At 40.9% G+C, this 13,934-nt stretch overlaps 1 long non-coding RNA gene across 1 annotated transcript in view; it reads left to right on the top strand.

Annotated features, from left to right (window-relative positions):
* The first annotated feature begins 6,407 nt into the window (after positions 1-6,407).
* Positions 6,408-13,934, top strand: part of LOC122439565 — a 75,816-nt gene continuing 68,289 nt past the window's right edge. The window contains exon 1 of the long non-coding RNA XR_006268919.1: positions 6,408-6,537. This is a non-coding gene — a long non-coding RNA (uncharacterized LOC122439565). The remainder of the gene's footprint in view (positions 6,538-13,934) is intronic.

Raw genomic sequence — 13,934 nt, 5'->3', positions numbered from 1 at the left:
GGGTTTTCCTGCTCATTGCAATAGGACTTCTCTTCAATGTGAGCTTAGCCCTGTTTTATCTGTCTTGGTGATGGAGAGAGATGGTTTTAAGGTAAGAAGACTAGATGTTCTCATTTTCTTGCCCACCATCCACATTCCTTCTGCCCTGTTTTTTTCCTGGCAGGACCCAGCTCTGCTCTGGGTGGTCCCACCCTGAAAACTGGGCACACCCAGGATCTACATGAGAGCTCAGTCCTGGGCCACCTGAGAAGAGCATCCCTCAAGGGAGCAATGTGACCTCCCCTCTCAGTGGCAGACGATGGTCTCTCTGAAGGGCAAAGAATGCCTTCACCAAGAAGGGGCCCTGCCCTTTCATGGCATCTGGAGCTAAATTCCTAAATGACGCAATGAGTGAGTTATAGGGGGAAAAGAGAGACATACGTGAACCTGATTTTTCTGTAGTGCCATAGGCCTCCCCTTCACCCTCCAGAAAGTGTACCTAAGATGGGATGTGGAGCTAAGGGCAGGCCCACCTTGTTCACTTTGTAGTCATGACTTGTAGCCATGCATTCTAACCATTGGTCTATGCCCTACTTCTGACATAATCTATTTGCCGAGGTTGATAGTAGCTTGTCTCATTTAAAGATAAATCTTCTAATGGGTAAACCTGGTTAATCATTTTCTCTTAGTTTTTGGATTAAAGGGGGCCTACAGAAATGAACTTTGGTCAGATGATCTCTCCAGGCCTAAACAGGAAGCCACCGATCCTCTCAGAGAATGAAGGCTGATTCTTGAATTTCAGACACTTTGGTGTTTATGGGGAAAGTGGGGAATGGAGGGAGTGAACATCAAAGCACTGTATTAAATATAATGGCGGGCAGGCTTGCCAAAACCTGGAAATGATTTTCTTCTCCTAGCACTAAGACAGTCAGTCCAGTTTGCCAATTGTTGAATGATCAATTTGCTGAATTTACCGAATTTACTAATTTACCAAATTACTTTTACGCATTTATAAAGACTTGAGCAACAGGCATGGGCTGGACTGGCAGGGCCTGAAAGGGCTCTGGGGAGTCGGAAACAATGGTGTCTGCAAACAGCCCTGCAGGCAGGCGGTGCACAGGGGGGTCCCGGGGGCGCCATTGACCAGTGGGCCATGTGCACTGGGTAAATGGGTAGGGAGTTAGATGAGGACTCACTGCTGAAAGACAAAGCATTTCTGACAACTACTCAGTTGTTTTTAAACCAGTTCTTAGTTTTTACCATTCTTATTTTTGGAAGTTAGCTCACCAGGGTAGACTCTTCACTGGCTACTTTGCGTTACACTTTTCTGCTCCTCCTACCATGTCATTCGTTTGGCTCTGGGTCTCTCCTCTTCCCCCTCGATCTGGAGCAACACCAGTCCCTCTCATTTTTTCCCACGGAGCACTAGCAGAACAGTTTAGCTATCTCCTTTATTGTTTTTGTTCCTCTGACCCTCGTACCTTCAGAATCCATCTTCTACCACAGTAGACAGTCTAAAAGAAAAACAGCTTCTTCCCTAAAAGCAATCATTGTGCATAAAATTGAAAAAGTTTTTCTACACATAAGTATACTCTTATGATTTTGGAAAATAAAACCAAAAACTTGCATATTCTATGTGATAACCTTCATATATTAGGCACTCAATACTTATTTTAGGAATTAGCAAATGGTTGGATTTTGTAAAGAAATAATGTAATCACTCTCTACTCTCTTCCTTTTGAAGTCATGGGGTTGGAAGGGCCCAGGAGCTGGACTTTCACAGCAGATGGCTTCACTTGGCTTCACCCTAGACCTTAGGTAAAGAAGAGGAAACTAAGAACAGCAGATTGGGAATCAGACTAGGGGCTTGACATAGAAGCTCTTGCTAGGAAATGAGGATTTTGTCCAGAGTCTCCCCTGGCTCCTCAGGATCCTTGAGTGTGGCAGCTGGAGTTGGGTGGTCTTGAGCTGTAGGGTTTTGGGAATGAAAGGTGAGAACACCACACAGCAGTTCTTATATTGCACAATTAAAATGCATATGTATATAACAAAGAATTCTCTTACTGATATTCATTGGCAAAATCCTATGTACAGGAAGACATTTAGGCTATATTCAGTTTGTTTTTTTTTTAAAATACGTCTTATTTTGGGGATCATCTTTCTCTTATACATTTATTTGGTCCTCTGCAAGCTGATACAGTTGTGGGTAATCATGTAAATGCTTATGAAAAAAATTTTTATTGAAGTGAATCCATTAGCATTCTAATCTCTAACATGTGGAAAATGGCCTTCATACTTATACTTTTTTTGCTTTAACTGTCCAACTAGTAATCTAGGAAATGTTTTCCTTTTTCTTTTTTTACCAAAACCAATTTTTTAAAATATTTGAGTAATATAAAGGTGAATCTTACATATTTTTCAATCAAAATCATCTCTTAAAGTTTAATAAAAATAAAATGCATATATATGTGTGTGTGTGTGTGTGTGTATATATATATATATATAAAGGAGATTTGAAGAAATTAAGTTTTAAGAGCAAAGGCACAGTGGCCCAGGGGAGAAGGGACCTATGTGAAGAAGGGATCTAGGTCAGTGCCTCTTGTCGGTGGGAATCAGGTCTTGGTGGGATTAACTTCTAGACTGGTGGTATTAATATATGCATCATGTATGAAACTGGTATTGTGTATAAAATCCTAGTCTGCTTGGGCTGCCATAACAAAATAACATAAACTGGCTTGCATCACAGAAATTCTGAAACTGAAAGTCTGAGATCAAGGTGTCAGCATGGCCAGTTTCTGGTGAAGATTCTTTTCCTGACTTGTAGACAGTCAACGTCTTGCTGTGTCCTCACATGGATGGGGAGAGAGGGTACCAGCTCTCTGGTGTCTCTTATAGCAGCACTAATTCCATCATGAGGGCCCACCATTATGACTTCATCTAAACCTAAATTACCCCTCAAATACTTCATCTCCAAGGCTGTCATGTTGGAGGTTAGAGCTTCAACGTATGTAGTTTGGGGGATACATTTTAGTCCATGGCATTCTGCCTCTGGTCCACCAAATTTCTAGCATGTAGACTGGCTTCCCTGGTGGCTTAGTGGTAAAGAATCTGCCTGCCAGTGCAGGAGACAGGGCTTTGATCCTTGGGTCAGAAAGATCCCTTGGAGGAGGAAATGGCAACCTACCCCAAAATTCTTGCCTGGGAAATCCCATGGACAGAGAAGCCTGACAGGCTATAGTCCATGGGGTCACAAAGGAGTCGGACATGACTTAGTGACTAAACAACAACAAGAAGCATGCAAAATACATTCAGTTCATCCCAGCAGCTCCAAAAGTCTTAACTCAATCCAGCATCCATTCTGAAATCTAAAAGTCCAAAGTCTCATCTAAATATCTAAATCAGATATCCGTGAGACTTGAGGTATGATTCATTCCTGTGGCAAAATTCCTCTCCAGCTGTGAATCTGTGAAACCAGACAAAATACAATTCCTTCCAAAATACAGTGGTAGGGCAGGCATAGGATAGACAATGCTATTCCAAAAGGGAGAATTGGAAGGACGAAAGGAGTGATGATTATGCTGCCGCTATCATTGGCCTGACCTACTCTCAGTCTCAAATCCAGACCTCTCAGAATTAAATGAGAAGGGCTTCATCTGACATAGTGATTCTCAAAGATGAATTAGAGAAACCTGTTTATGATCTTGGACTAGAACTTCAAGGCAAAGCAGGAGCTCAGTAAGATTTATAGATGATGTGTTTGCAGATCATACTCCCCATTCCTTTTGATGCAATTCACCTCTTTCCATTATGAGATATGATTAGTTCAAAGCCAGGAGGAATCACAGTCTAATTCTAGAGAAATGTCCTTCTAGTACAATATTGGTCAGTATGTATTTTAATATATGACATATATCTATATAATTTTAGCAGTTAGATAAGAAAATTTGGGAGAGTAAAATAAAATGTATGCATAAAAAGTATAGCAAATAAAGCATCAGGTTAACATAGATACCTATATTTCTTTTACCACAAATCCATGGAGATTGTTTTTATTCATTGGGAAGGATCATCTCTGAAAGAAAAAACTTGGCCATTTCTGTTTCCTGAGCTTCACAATGAACTGAGAAATCTAGTTCTTTAGGAAGCTAAAATCCAGCACTTAAAGTTGAATACACTGGGATAGTCCATTTGATGCCCCTGAAGAAACACTCTCCTGGCAGAAGAAGGGTGAAAAATCAAAGGCAGCAATAGCATATTCTTGTATTTATCTGAGAGTACGCATTGGTATATGTGAGAATCAAGTAACAAAAGACCACGTGAATGTCAGAGTGAAACAAGATGTAGGAGTCCTTTGAATATACGCAAGAAACTCTCAGTTGGATACTTTGAAGGGCAAGTTGGTTTTTGTTTTGTGGACAAGCCAGGTAAAACAATGAAAATGGACAGTAAGGACCCAATAAGGCTAAGTGCCCTCAAAGCCATTCAGGCAAATGGAATTATAACACAGATTATAAAGAGAAAGGATAGGGCAGCAAAAGCAGAGGAAAAGTAAATGGCTGAAACTGTCATCATTGAAAGTTCCAAATGTTTCCTTAATTGTTGTTGTTGTTTAGTTGCTAAGTCATCCCTGACATTTTGCAACCCCATGCACTGTAGCCTGCCAGGTTCCTCTGTCCATGGGATTTCCCAGGCAAGAATACTGGAGTGGGTTGCCATTTCCTTCTCCAGGAGATCTTCGCAACCCAGGGATTGAACCTGCATCTCCTGCATTGGCAGGCGGATTCTTTATCACTAAGCTACCAGGAAAGCCCTGTTTCCTTAATAGAGATCACCAAATTGTAGGTCTTTATTTTGCCCCGTTAGTATTCCCATATCTTCCCTCATTCTATTTGCTATTGAATACAAAAATGAGTTCCTATTCTGACCACTTGGGGTCTCTAGAGAATCACTGATATCCGATATCCTCTTGGTTTTTATCAACCACTCTAGAAGGTAAAAGTGTTTTCTAAATAGAAATAGTCATATAGTCACAGGAGATCCAGGGCCTGAATCTTCAATTTCCAAAGATTAAAAAAAAAAGGTTTCTATTGTTGATAGTCAATAGTTAATTCAGAGGGTAGCTACCTAGTCAACTCCAAGCTGGCATAGACAAACATATTCCTTGTATATTCACGATAGAAATTCCACTATTTCACTATTATTTCTTGGAGTAACAACACTGCTTCTTATTAAAAAGGCCATGTCCACAGGGAACTAACTTGTACAACCATTATAAATAATTTATACCTTAGTCTGAATTTCTCTGCTGGAACTTCCTCAGTGTGATTACTGAGGACAGACAAATCAGGGTCAGTGGAGAGACAATGAGGAGGTCAGTGAAAGAGGAGGTGGAGACAAATTTCATCTACTTCACACCATTGTAGAGGTCTGACCCTGGGTCCTTTTCCAACTTCCTGCCCCTCGCTAAGTGCTAACCCTGGGGTCAAGAGAACAAACTGCCCTCAGCTTCCTTAAACCCTCCTGTTGGAGACAACAGCTTCCAGACTTCCCAGAGACACTGACACTATCACCTCTAGACCCTTCAGTGTTGTCTCTTTTCCAGGTCGCACAAACTGTAGCTATTTTGGGTACGGCCAGTGTTTCCGATAGTGTCAGTGATGATAAGTGCACATTTCAACATTCCCTTATCTAGAATACTCATGTAATTATTTGTATTGAATCACTGATGAAATCTAATGACGTCCTCTCAATGTTTGGATAATTCGTGTGGGAAATTTTACTTTGATGATCTCTCTCATTTTTATCTCAAGAATTTTGGATATTATTTCCTGAGGTGCTTTGGTGCACAGGATTTCTTCATACATTCATCTATCCATCAAACACTTAGTGAGAGTCTGTTCCTTTCTACTTACCCTGAAGTCTCTATGCATAAAAAGATGAATAAGAATAGGGCAGGATTTTATGAAATCCACCAACCAGTGGGAGAGACAAATGTGTAAAGGCAATTACAGAGTGTATAGTGAGTATGAAAGTACTAAGTCCTTTGAAACCAAGAGGAAAAAAGCTTTTTTTCCTCAGTTTTTTTGAAGTAAAGTTCTTTTTCTCAGCTTTTTTGAAAGCAGTGATCAGCCGCTGTTATTGTTGTTATTATTGCTATTGTTACTATCAGGAAACACTAGTCTTCCTGATAAATCACCTTGATGCCTTTGATACATTTTTCATTACTCTCAGATGCTTTAAAAGGCACTGACCACAGGCTTGTAGGGGAGAGTGTATGAAAAGCAATCTGGCCACGTTCTACTAGTAAAACTCATTTTGTAAGAGCAACCTCTCATCTAATTTGAGGGAGACCAGTGACCAATGGGGCTGCCTATGTTTATACAATGGATGTCTTGCAAATCCTGGGTCAGTAGTGTTGACACACGGACAGTTTCTTACTGAGGGGGATGTTATGAAGTGCATTCATTCTTCACTTCTATAGATTTTAAAGAAATGTGGCCATCCGTTTCTCATGACCTAATCTTCTTTTGGAGACTTGCTTACAAAACAGACAAGTAGGTGAGTGTCTGAGATTTGGCAGTGTGTGTGTCCAGAAGGGAGAATAAGCTCTGTCTTCTGAGCAGAGAGGTAGAGTGAAGCTTACCACTGGCCTGGGTCCAGTATTCTCAGCAGGACTTCTCTTCTGCTGAGGATGGTTTCCTGCAGTCTGGTGTTAACATGTTTTGTTTCTGACCCAAGGAGCATTTATACTTAGTTCTCTTCATGAAGAGAAAATTTCATCTCTCTCTCTCTCTCTCTTTTTTTTGTCTTGTGTAAAATTCACACTTATTTATAAAGAACTTATCCATTTGGCTTCTTACATTTAGGTGGCATGAACTTCTGTTAATGCCAGACCCTCCTTTTTCCTTGGAAAATCACTTTTGTTTTTCCTTAAATTAAATAGATCCATCATTCTGTATTTTCTTTCCTCTGATACTCTTCCTGGAAAAAAATATTATTATTTTTCAAACTGCCAAGCCACAAAGTGAAACAGTGTTCTTACAACGGGGAAGGGTGGTGTGTGTGTGTGTGTATGGAGGAGGGGGAGAGGTGCGCAGTGAATAATCATAAATGGCATGTTTTGATGTCATGTAGAACAAGCATAACTGAATAACTGCATATATATGAAGGCCTAAGTGGGAGGCTTACCAACAAGAAATTAAGGATTTCTGAATCTAAGCCCTAACTTATTTGTAGAGTACTAATGTAGGTCGGTTGACATTTACCACATGCACTTTGTACCAGACCTTTGAGAGAGGATTATGGAGAATGTGGGAACTTGAGATGAACAGTTGCTGAGCTAACATCTTTATGTCCCTGAACAGAGGAAAGGATGAGGTTGTCATGAGATAATTTGGGGAAGGCTTGTGAATCATTCTCCCTGTCTTCCTTTCACAACTAACATGACTTAGAAATCCCAGAGGCTTTTTCTTTGTCTTTCTGCTTCTGTGCTTCAGAGGACCTGTGTCAGGGAGTCATCACATGGATGCCCAGTAAAGACCAGCGTGTGTAATTATCTCTTCATCCCATAGATGTATATTTACATAGGTTGTTATCATCATCTTATTCCCCTTCCCCAACCCCCAGGGGCTTTGGAGCTAAGACTGCTTATCACCATCTTCGAGGAGCCAACTTTCCTCTTTGGTAACTTTGAACCAGTTTTTCCTCTTTGATATTATTGAATGCTGTGGTCTTAGAATGAATCTATCTTGTGTGAAAATGACAAAGTCTAGAGGGGGATGGGAGAAGGGAATGAGGCCATTAACAGCATGATTACCCAAGAGCAGAGACAGTAATTTCAGGATAGGTTTTCTTGCTTTGGATGTCATATGTCCCAGTTTTAGAAAAAGGAGCTTAAGGGTCGCCTGAGGCCTGGACTGCTCTCAATGTGGTCTTTCATCCAGGCTTTTGTTTTCCTTGCCTCTGATATCACCAGGACCAAGGGTGATGGAGCCAAGTTTACATCAGCATGGGAGAGAATGCTATCCTCACCCTGTCCTCTACTGAATTTTCTCAGGTCCATTACAGGGGCAGGGTAGGGAGCCACTGGGCTTTAGCCTCACATAACTGAGGAGCTTCACTCAAAATTTGACTTCTGAAGCTCCCTTCCAAAGAAGGAATATATGTGGTTATTAAAATTATTCTTAGATCAAAAGCATTCATTTGCTAAGTGTAAACATATTAAATATAATTTTGTCATAGTGTTTAAGCATGTATTCATTTTTAAATGTATTCATTAAATTTCCAAATTTGGAATTGGTTCAGACCTCTCTCAGCCTCTGAGAGACCCCTAATTTACCACCAAACAGTAGCCAACGTTGAGGTCCAGTGGGCTTTTTTCCCATGCCAAGTGACCCAGCTGGTTCCTCTGCTTATAGATCCAAAGAACAGATTAGATTCACTCCAGCTCCTACGTTTTCTTATGTGAGTACTTCAAACTGTGTCTCAGACATCAGTTTTTAAACTTTCTTACTTATAGAGCTTTAATATTAAACTAATATTTTACCAATTGAAATAATGCCCTAATTGAGGATATTTCTATTTAAAGTGGGGAAAAAGGCTGAAATTTCCAGAGCGCACCAAGAAAAAAGTGACACAGGGGCTGCCAATATCTGTCTGGTACTTCACAGGAATAAAGCAGGGGAAATGAAACTCAGTATTCAGGTTGTGTGTGTGAACGTGTGTGTGTATGTGTGTGGCTGAGGTTTCATGCATACGTAAATGGAACTAACTCAGGTGGTGGCTTCCAACTGTAAAAAATTATTTTGTTTTTCTCTGGGCTGAAAGGACTGCTGATCCTGTCTGAGCATTATCTAGGGCCCATCTCTATGTGGATTTGGGTACTTAAGGCTCTAAAACTTTCTGAAAAAAATGTCCAGTTGGGCCAGTAGGGGAAGCCATCATGCATTCACAGTGTACTTATTTATTGTTTGATTGCAGTTTCCTGAAGATACTGTGTTTATATACTATAAAGCATGTTTTTCTTAAATCTATTATATTTGTATTTTTGTTTTAATTTTTCTGACCATAAAATGATGCATGCTTTTTGTAGAAAATTTGGAAATGTAAATTATAAAGATCTAAAAAATCATGCATATTCTCAGCAAGTGTTGTTATTTTAAGCTGACAATTCTAAAAGAAGATTTATTCTTGTAACTTCCAATGCATGCAATCATTTCATTGATAATAATGATAGCATAAACATTAGAGCTTTATGCTTGATCATCTAAACCTATTTACTGTGACCCTAAAATACTATGAGGACCTGTTGAGATGCCATCTAACATCCAGAGATTATATGTTATGTGTCCTGAACCTTCTGTTGCTGTTTTAAAATCCACAGTGGGGTTAATACCTATAGCTTCCTCTGTTCCTGCCACTGGACTACATTCTTTACATAGAGCAACAATTTTAATATCTACAATAACTTTATAGCAAAAGAGTTATTGTTAGATTTCCATTTTACAGATGGAAAAGTTTAGATGAGAGATATTAAGTATCTTGATCAAGGTCTCTCACTAGTAAGTGGCAGTGGGATTCTGACCAGCCTCTGTGTTCTGAAAGCCTCAGCATCCTCCTAAACTTGAAAGTGCTTAGTTTCTTAAAGAGATAAGGGCCCAACCACGTCAGTTGGGACATTTTGAGCACATGAAAGGGCAGCAAAACACATCCCTTCCCTTTGATTTCAGCAGAAACACGTCCCCTGTATCAAGTGATGACATGCCCCGTGGGGGCTGTGCCCAGGCGACAGGCTGGAAATGCATGTGTGTGGCAGGCAGGCTTGTGAGATCACATCCGAAGGCTGGCTGGACTCATTTCAGACCTTTGGAGTGTTGATTTAGACAAGGAGGACTAGACGCAAACCCCTCTTCTTTGGCTTAGAAGATTATGGATCTGCGACTTCAAAAGCTGTTTGCAATTTTATATTCACATCTCACTGCCAAGGTGCTTGTCTTATCTTAAGTCAGTTGGCTGGTGCTGCTCTGAGTAAGCTGGGCGGTTTCCTTCTGCTTTTGGAAGGCAGTAGCCAGGGCAAGAAGGGGGCAGGCTGTGGAGAGGTACGTGTGGCTAAGAGGATGGTACTAGTGGAAGGAAGGGTACTAGGCTGAGAGGAGGGAGAGAAAGAGGAGCAGGGAATGAGGGTCGATGAGGGGTGGGCAGCAGAGAGGAAAGGAAATTCCCTTTGCTAGTCTGGGCTGTGTGCGAGGCTGCTGTCCAGACAGAAAGAACACAGAACCCTGTCAGACAGACTGGTTAGAGACCTGGCTCTCCAGCTTTGTGACCTTGCTCCACTTACTAAACCTCTCGAGCCCGAGTATCCTTTTCGGCACTGCTTGCTCTGTTGTCTGTTTCTTTTTTTAAAAAAAAAAAAACAAAAAACAACTTTTTATTTTGAATTGGGGTATAGCAATAAACAATATTGTGATAGCTTTAGTTGTGACTATTCAACAATGTTGAACAGCAAAGGGACTCCGCCATGTATATACATGTATCTGTTCTTCGCCAAACCCTTCTCCCATCCAGGTTGCCACATAATGTTGAGCAGAGTTCCATGTGCTATACAGTAGGTCCTTGTTGGTTATCCATTTTAAATATAGCAATGTGTACATGTTGATCCCAAACTCCTTAACTACCCCTTTCCTGCATCCTTCCCCCTGGCAACCATTTCTCTAAGTCTGTGAGTCTCTTTCTCTTTTGTAAGTAATTTCATTTATTTGTATCTTCTTTTTTTTTTAGATTCCACATATAAGGGATGTCATAGGATATTTCTCCTTCTCTGTGGTTGTCTCAGTTTCTTGCTAGGCTCAGGTGGTCATGCTGCCCTAACACTCCATGTCCAGCTCAATGTAGAAGGAAGAATGTTTGTCTGGGAGGCAGGGAATCAGGACGGATATTGTGTCTTTGCTCCTCACCAGCTCTCTGACTCTGGGCAGGACAAAGCTGCAGTGACTTTCAGTGTCCTCGCCTGTCAAATATGAAATATATGTGCCTTTCTCCCCTCACAAAGTTTCTGAGATCAGGTATTTGAAAAGATTTTGTAAACCTGAAAGGATTTTGCAGTAATCCCCCATTATCTCTGAAGGATTTGTTCCAAGACTCCCAGTGGGTGCTGAATCCTATATATACTATGTTTTGTCTTATACACATACCTATGAAAAGGTTTTTGTTTTTTTCTTCTCTGCAGACATTACTTTGCTGACAAAGGTTTGTATAGTTAAAGCTATGGTCTTTCCAGTAGTCACGTATGGATGTGAGAGTTGGACCATAAGGAAAGCTGAGTGCAGAAGATTGATATTCTTGAACTGTGGTGTTGGAGAAGACTCTTGAGAGTCCCTTGGACTGCAAGGAGATCAAACAAGTCAATCCTAAGGGAAATCAACACTGAATATTCATTGGAAGGACTGATACTGAAGCTGAAGTTCCAATACTTTGGCCACCTGATGCAAAGAACTGACTCATTGGAAAAGACCTTGATGCTGAGAAAGATTGAAAGCAGGATGAGAAGGGGATGACAGAGCATGAGATGGTTGGATGGCATCACCGACTGGATGGACATGAGTTTGAGTAAACTCCAGGAGTTGGTGATGGACAGGGAAGCCTAGCGTGCTGCAGTCCATGGGGTCGCAAAGAGTTGAACATGACTAAGTGACTGAACTGATGATAAGGTTTGATCTACAAATTAGGCACAGTAAGAGATCAACAACAATAACTACAATAGAGCAATTATCACAAATACTATAATAAAAGTTATGTGAATGTGGTCTCTCTCTCTCTCTCAAAATATCTTACAAATTTAATGCCTTTTCCATCTTAACTAAGCACTTATCATGCACTGTGTCCAAAACTTTTGCTTTTTGAGGCATGACAGCAAAGCTAGTACAAATTTCTTTTCCTTCTTTACAATTTCATGGATCGAAGATTTCTTCCTACTGTGGAACTCAGCAACCTCAACATATGATTTTTTTTCTTTTCTCAGTAAGTTGAGAACTTTCACCTTTTAACTTAGGAAGCACTTTATAGCTTCTTTTTGGCATATCTGAATAGCCAGCATCACTACTCTTGTACTTTGGGGCTGTAATTAAATAGGGGTTAATTTAAGTAAGACAACTGTTTGTGTGGTAACATACCATGATGGTGGGTCTGATAACCCAGGTGGCTGCCAAGTGACTAATGGGAGGGGTACTCTGGACCAAGGGATGATTCACACCAGGGCAGGATGTAGCTAGTTGATTCTCACTCAGGGGTGGCAGATAGATTTCAATTTATGAGCCAGCTCTCGCTGACTGGTGGTGGCTGCCTCGAGTTCCACTTGGAGAAGAATTCTGAGGCTTTGGCTGGGCTCAATGGAAAAGAGTGCTAATATTGATTATTAATGTCTGCCACGGATGAAGGAGTAGAAGAAGTGACTCAGATGCCATATGTTTGTCACTTTGCTCTAGGCCAGTGATTCCTAAATCTGATTGATCATTAGATTCACCTAGATACTTTCTTAAATCTGCCTCAGGCTGCAGATTTCTGATTTAGTAGGCCAAGAGTAAGACCTTGGGTGAGGGTAGAGAACCTTCATTTTTGAAAAAAGATTTTCTTCCTAGGGTATTCTGAGAGTTGTGCAGGTTTGGGCATCCTCACTCATACCTAACGTAGAAGAGGGGTAGCAGTTGAGTCTCATGGAGCTCTGAGAGTTGGAACACAGGGCACAGAAGAGTTAAGCCACTTTTCCAGACATGGTCATAAGTTTAAAAAATGTAGATCAGGCCTGTGGTTTTTAGTACGTTGCCTAACTCCTTTCCCCCTTAAATTGGTTGCATTGTCTGTTGTGATGATTCTACTGCTGGCTTCAGACCAGATACTTTCTCTTGTGGTTCAAGCACTGGCTCCAAAACGGTCAGATCCTGAGACCCATTCCCCACCCCTGTCTCCTGCTTTGAATCTACATCAGTTTGTGACTAGTCCTCATAAATCAGGAAAAAGAAAAAAAAATGAAATTAGCTTCTATGTTAACTAGATGTTCTTTGAAATGTCTGCTTTATATTTAAGCATGTTGACTTTAGCTTTTATTATGAGCCAGACCTGCGAATAGCACTGTAATTATATATGTACGAACTTGCTGAGGAAGCAGCCTATATGTCATATATGAGGACAGTTTGTTCCTTCAAGTGATAGAGGTGCAGCAGGAAAGCAGTAAGAAAGTGACACCTAGGTCTTAGTCCTCTTCATCTCTGTCATCCGAGCTGATGGATTGCCAGCATGTCGGCTAAGAAAACTTTGGAGAGAAAAGAAAATTTTAAACTTTAATTGAAAAAACGAATTTCTTCTCATTCAAGTCAACCGTAACTTTAGAGGTTCTGGAGCTAGTATCAGACATTTTTTCAGAAGACCCAGACCAGCCTGCCTTAGGGCTTGCCACAGTGTGGGCCCTTGACCTAATTTGAGCTCAGCAGAGGAGCTCTTGGGAATGGTCATAGCCTTTTCTGAGCAGGAAAAGTACCTCTCTGGTTGCTTGAAGATGAACTTGGGAGAGTTACAGTTCTGGATGCTGCGGTTGTTTTAGTGCTCACAGGGTGGAGATGGGGGCAGAGTTCAAAGTGTTGGCCACTGGTAATCTTGACTCTCAAGGAATATGGGTACAGGAGCTCTTTTTCTTTTAACAGAAGTTGAGTCCTCTGAATCCTGCCTGTCTGAACTATGTATGAACTGAGTCTATATTCTTTTTTGTTTTTTACTCTTCACTTTCAGTCTGAAAAAAAATACACACACATACGACCATAGGAGAGAAAGGAAGAGTTATAACACCCAGTACACATACTGAGTGTGCGTGTGTGTGTATGTGTGTGTGTGTGCACTAGACCGGCGGTTACAAACTGGCGGCACCTGCTGTGAATTTGGCCCTCAGATGTGCTTTGTTTGGTTAGCAC

This window comes from Cervus canadensis, chromosome 4, assembly GCF_019320065.1.
Source record: "Cervus canadensis isolate Bull #8, Minnesota chromosome 4, ASM1932006v1, whole genome shotgun sequence".
NCBI classification, from domain to species: Eukaryota; Metazoa; Chordata; class Mammalia; order Artiodactyla; family Cervidae; genus Cervus; species Cervus canadensis.
This window is presented reverse-complemented; position numbering and strand designations above follow the sequence as displayed.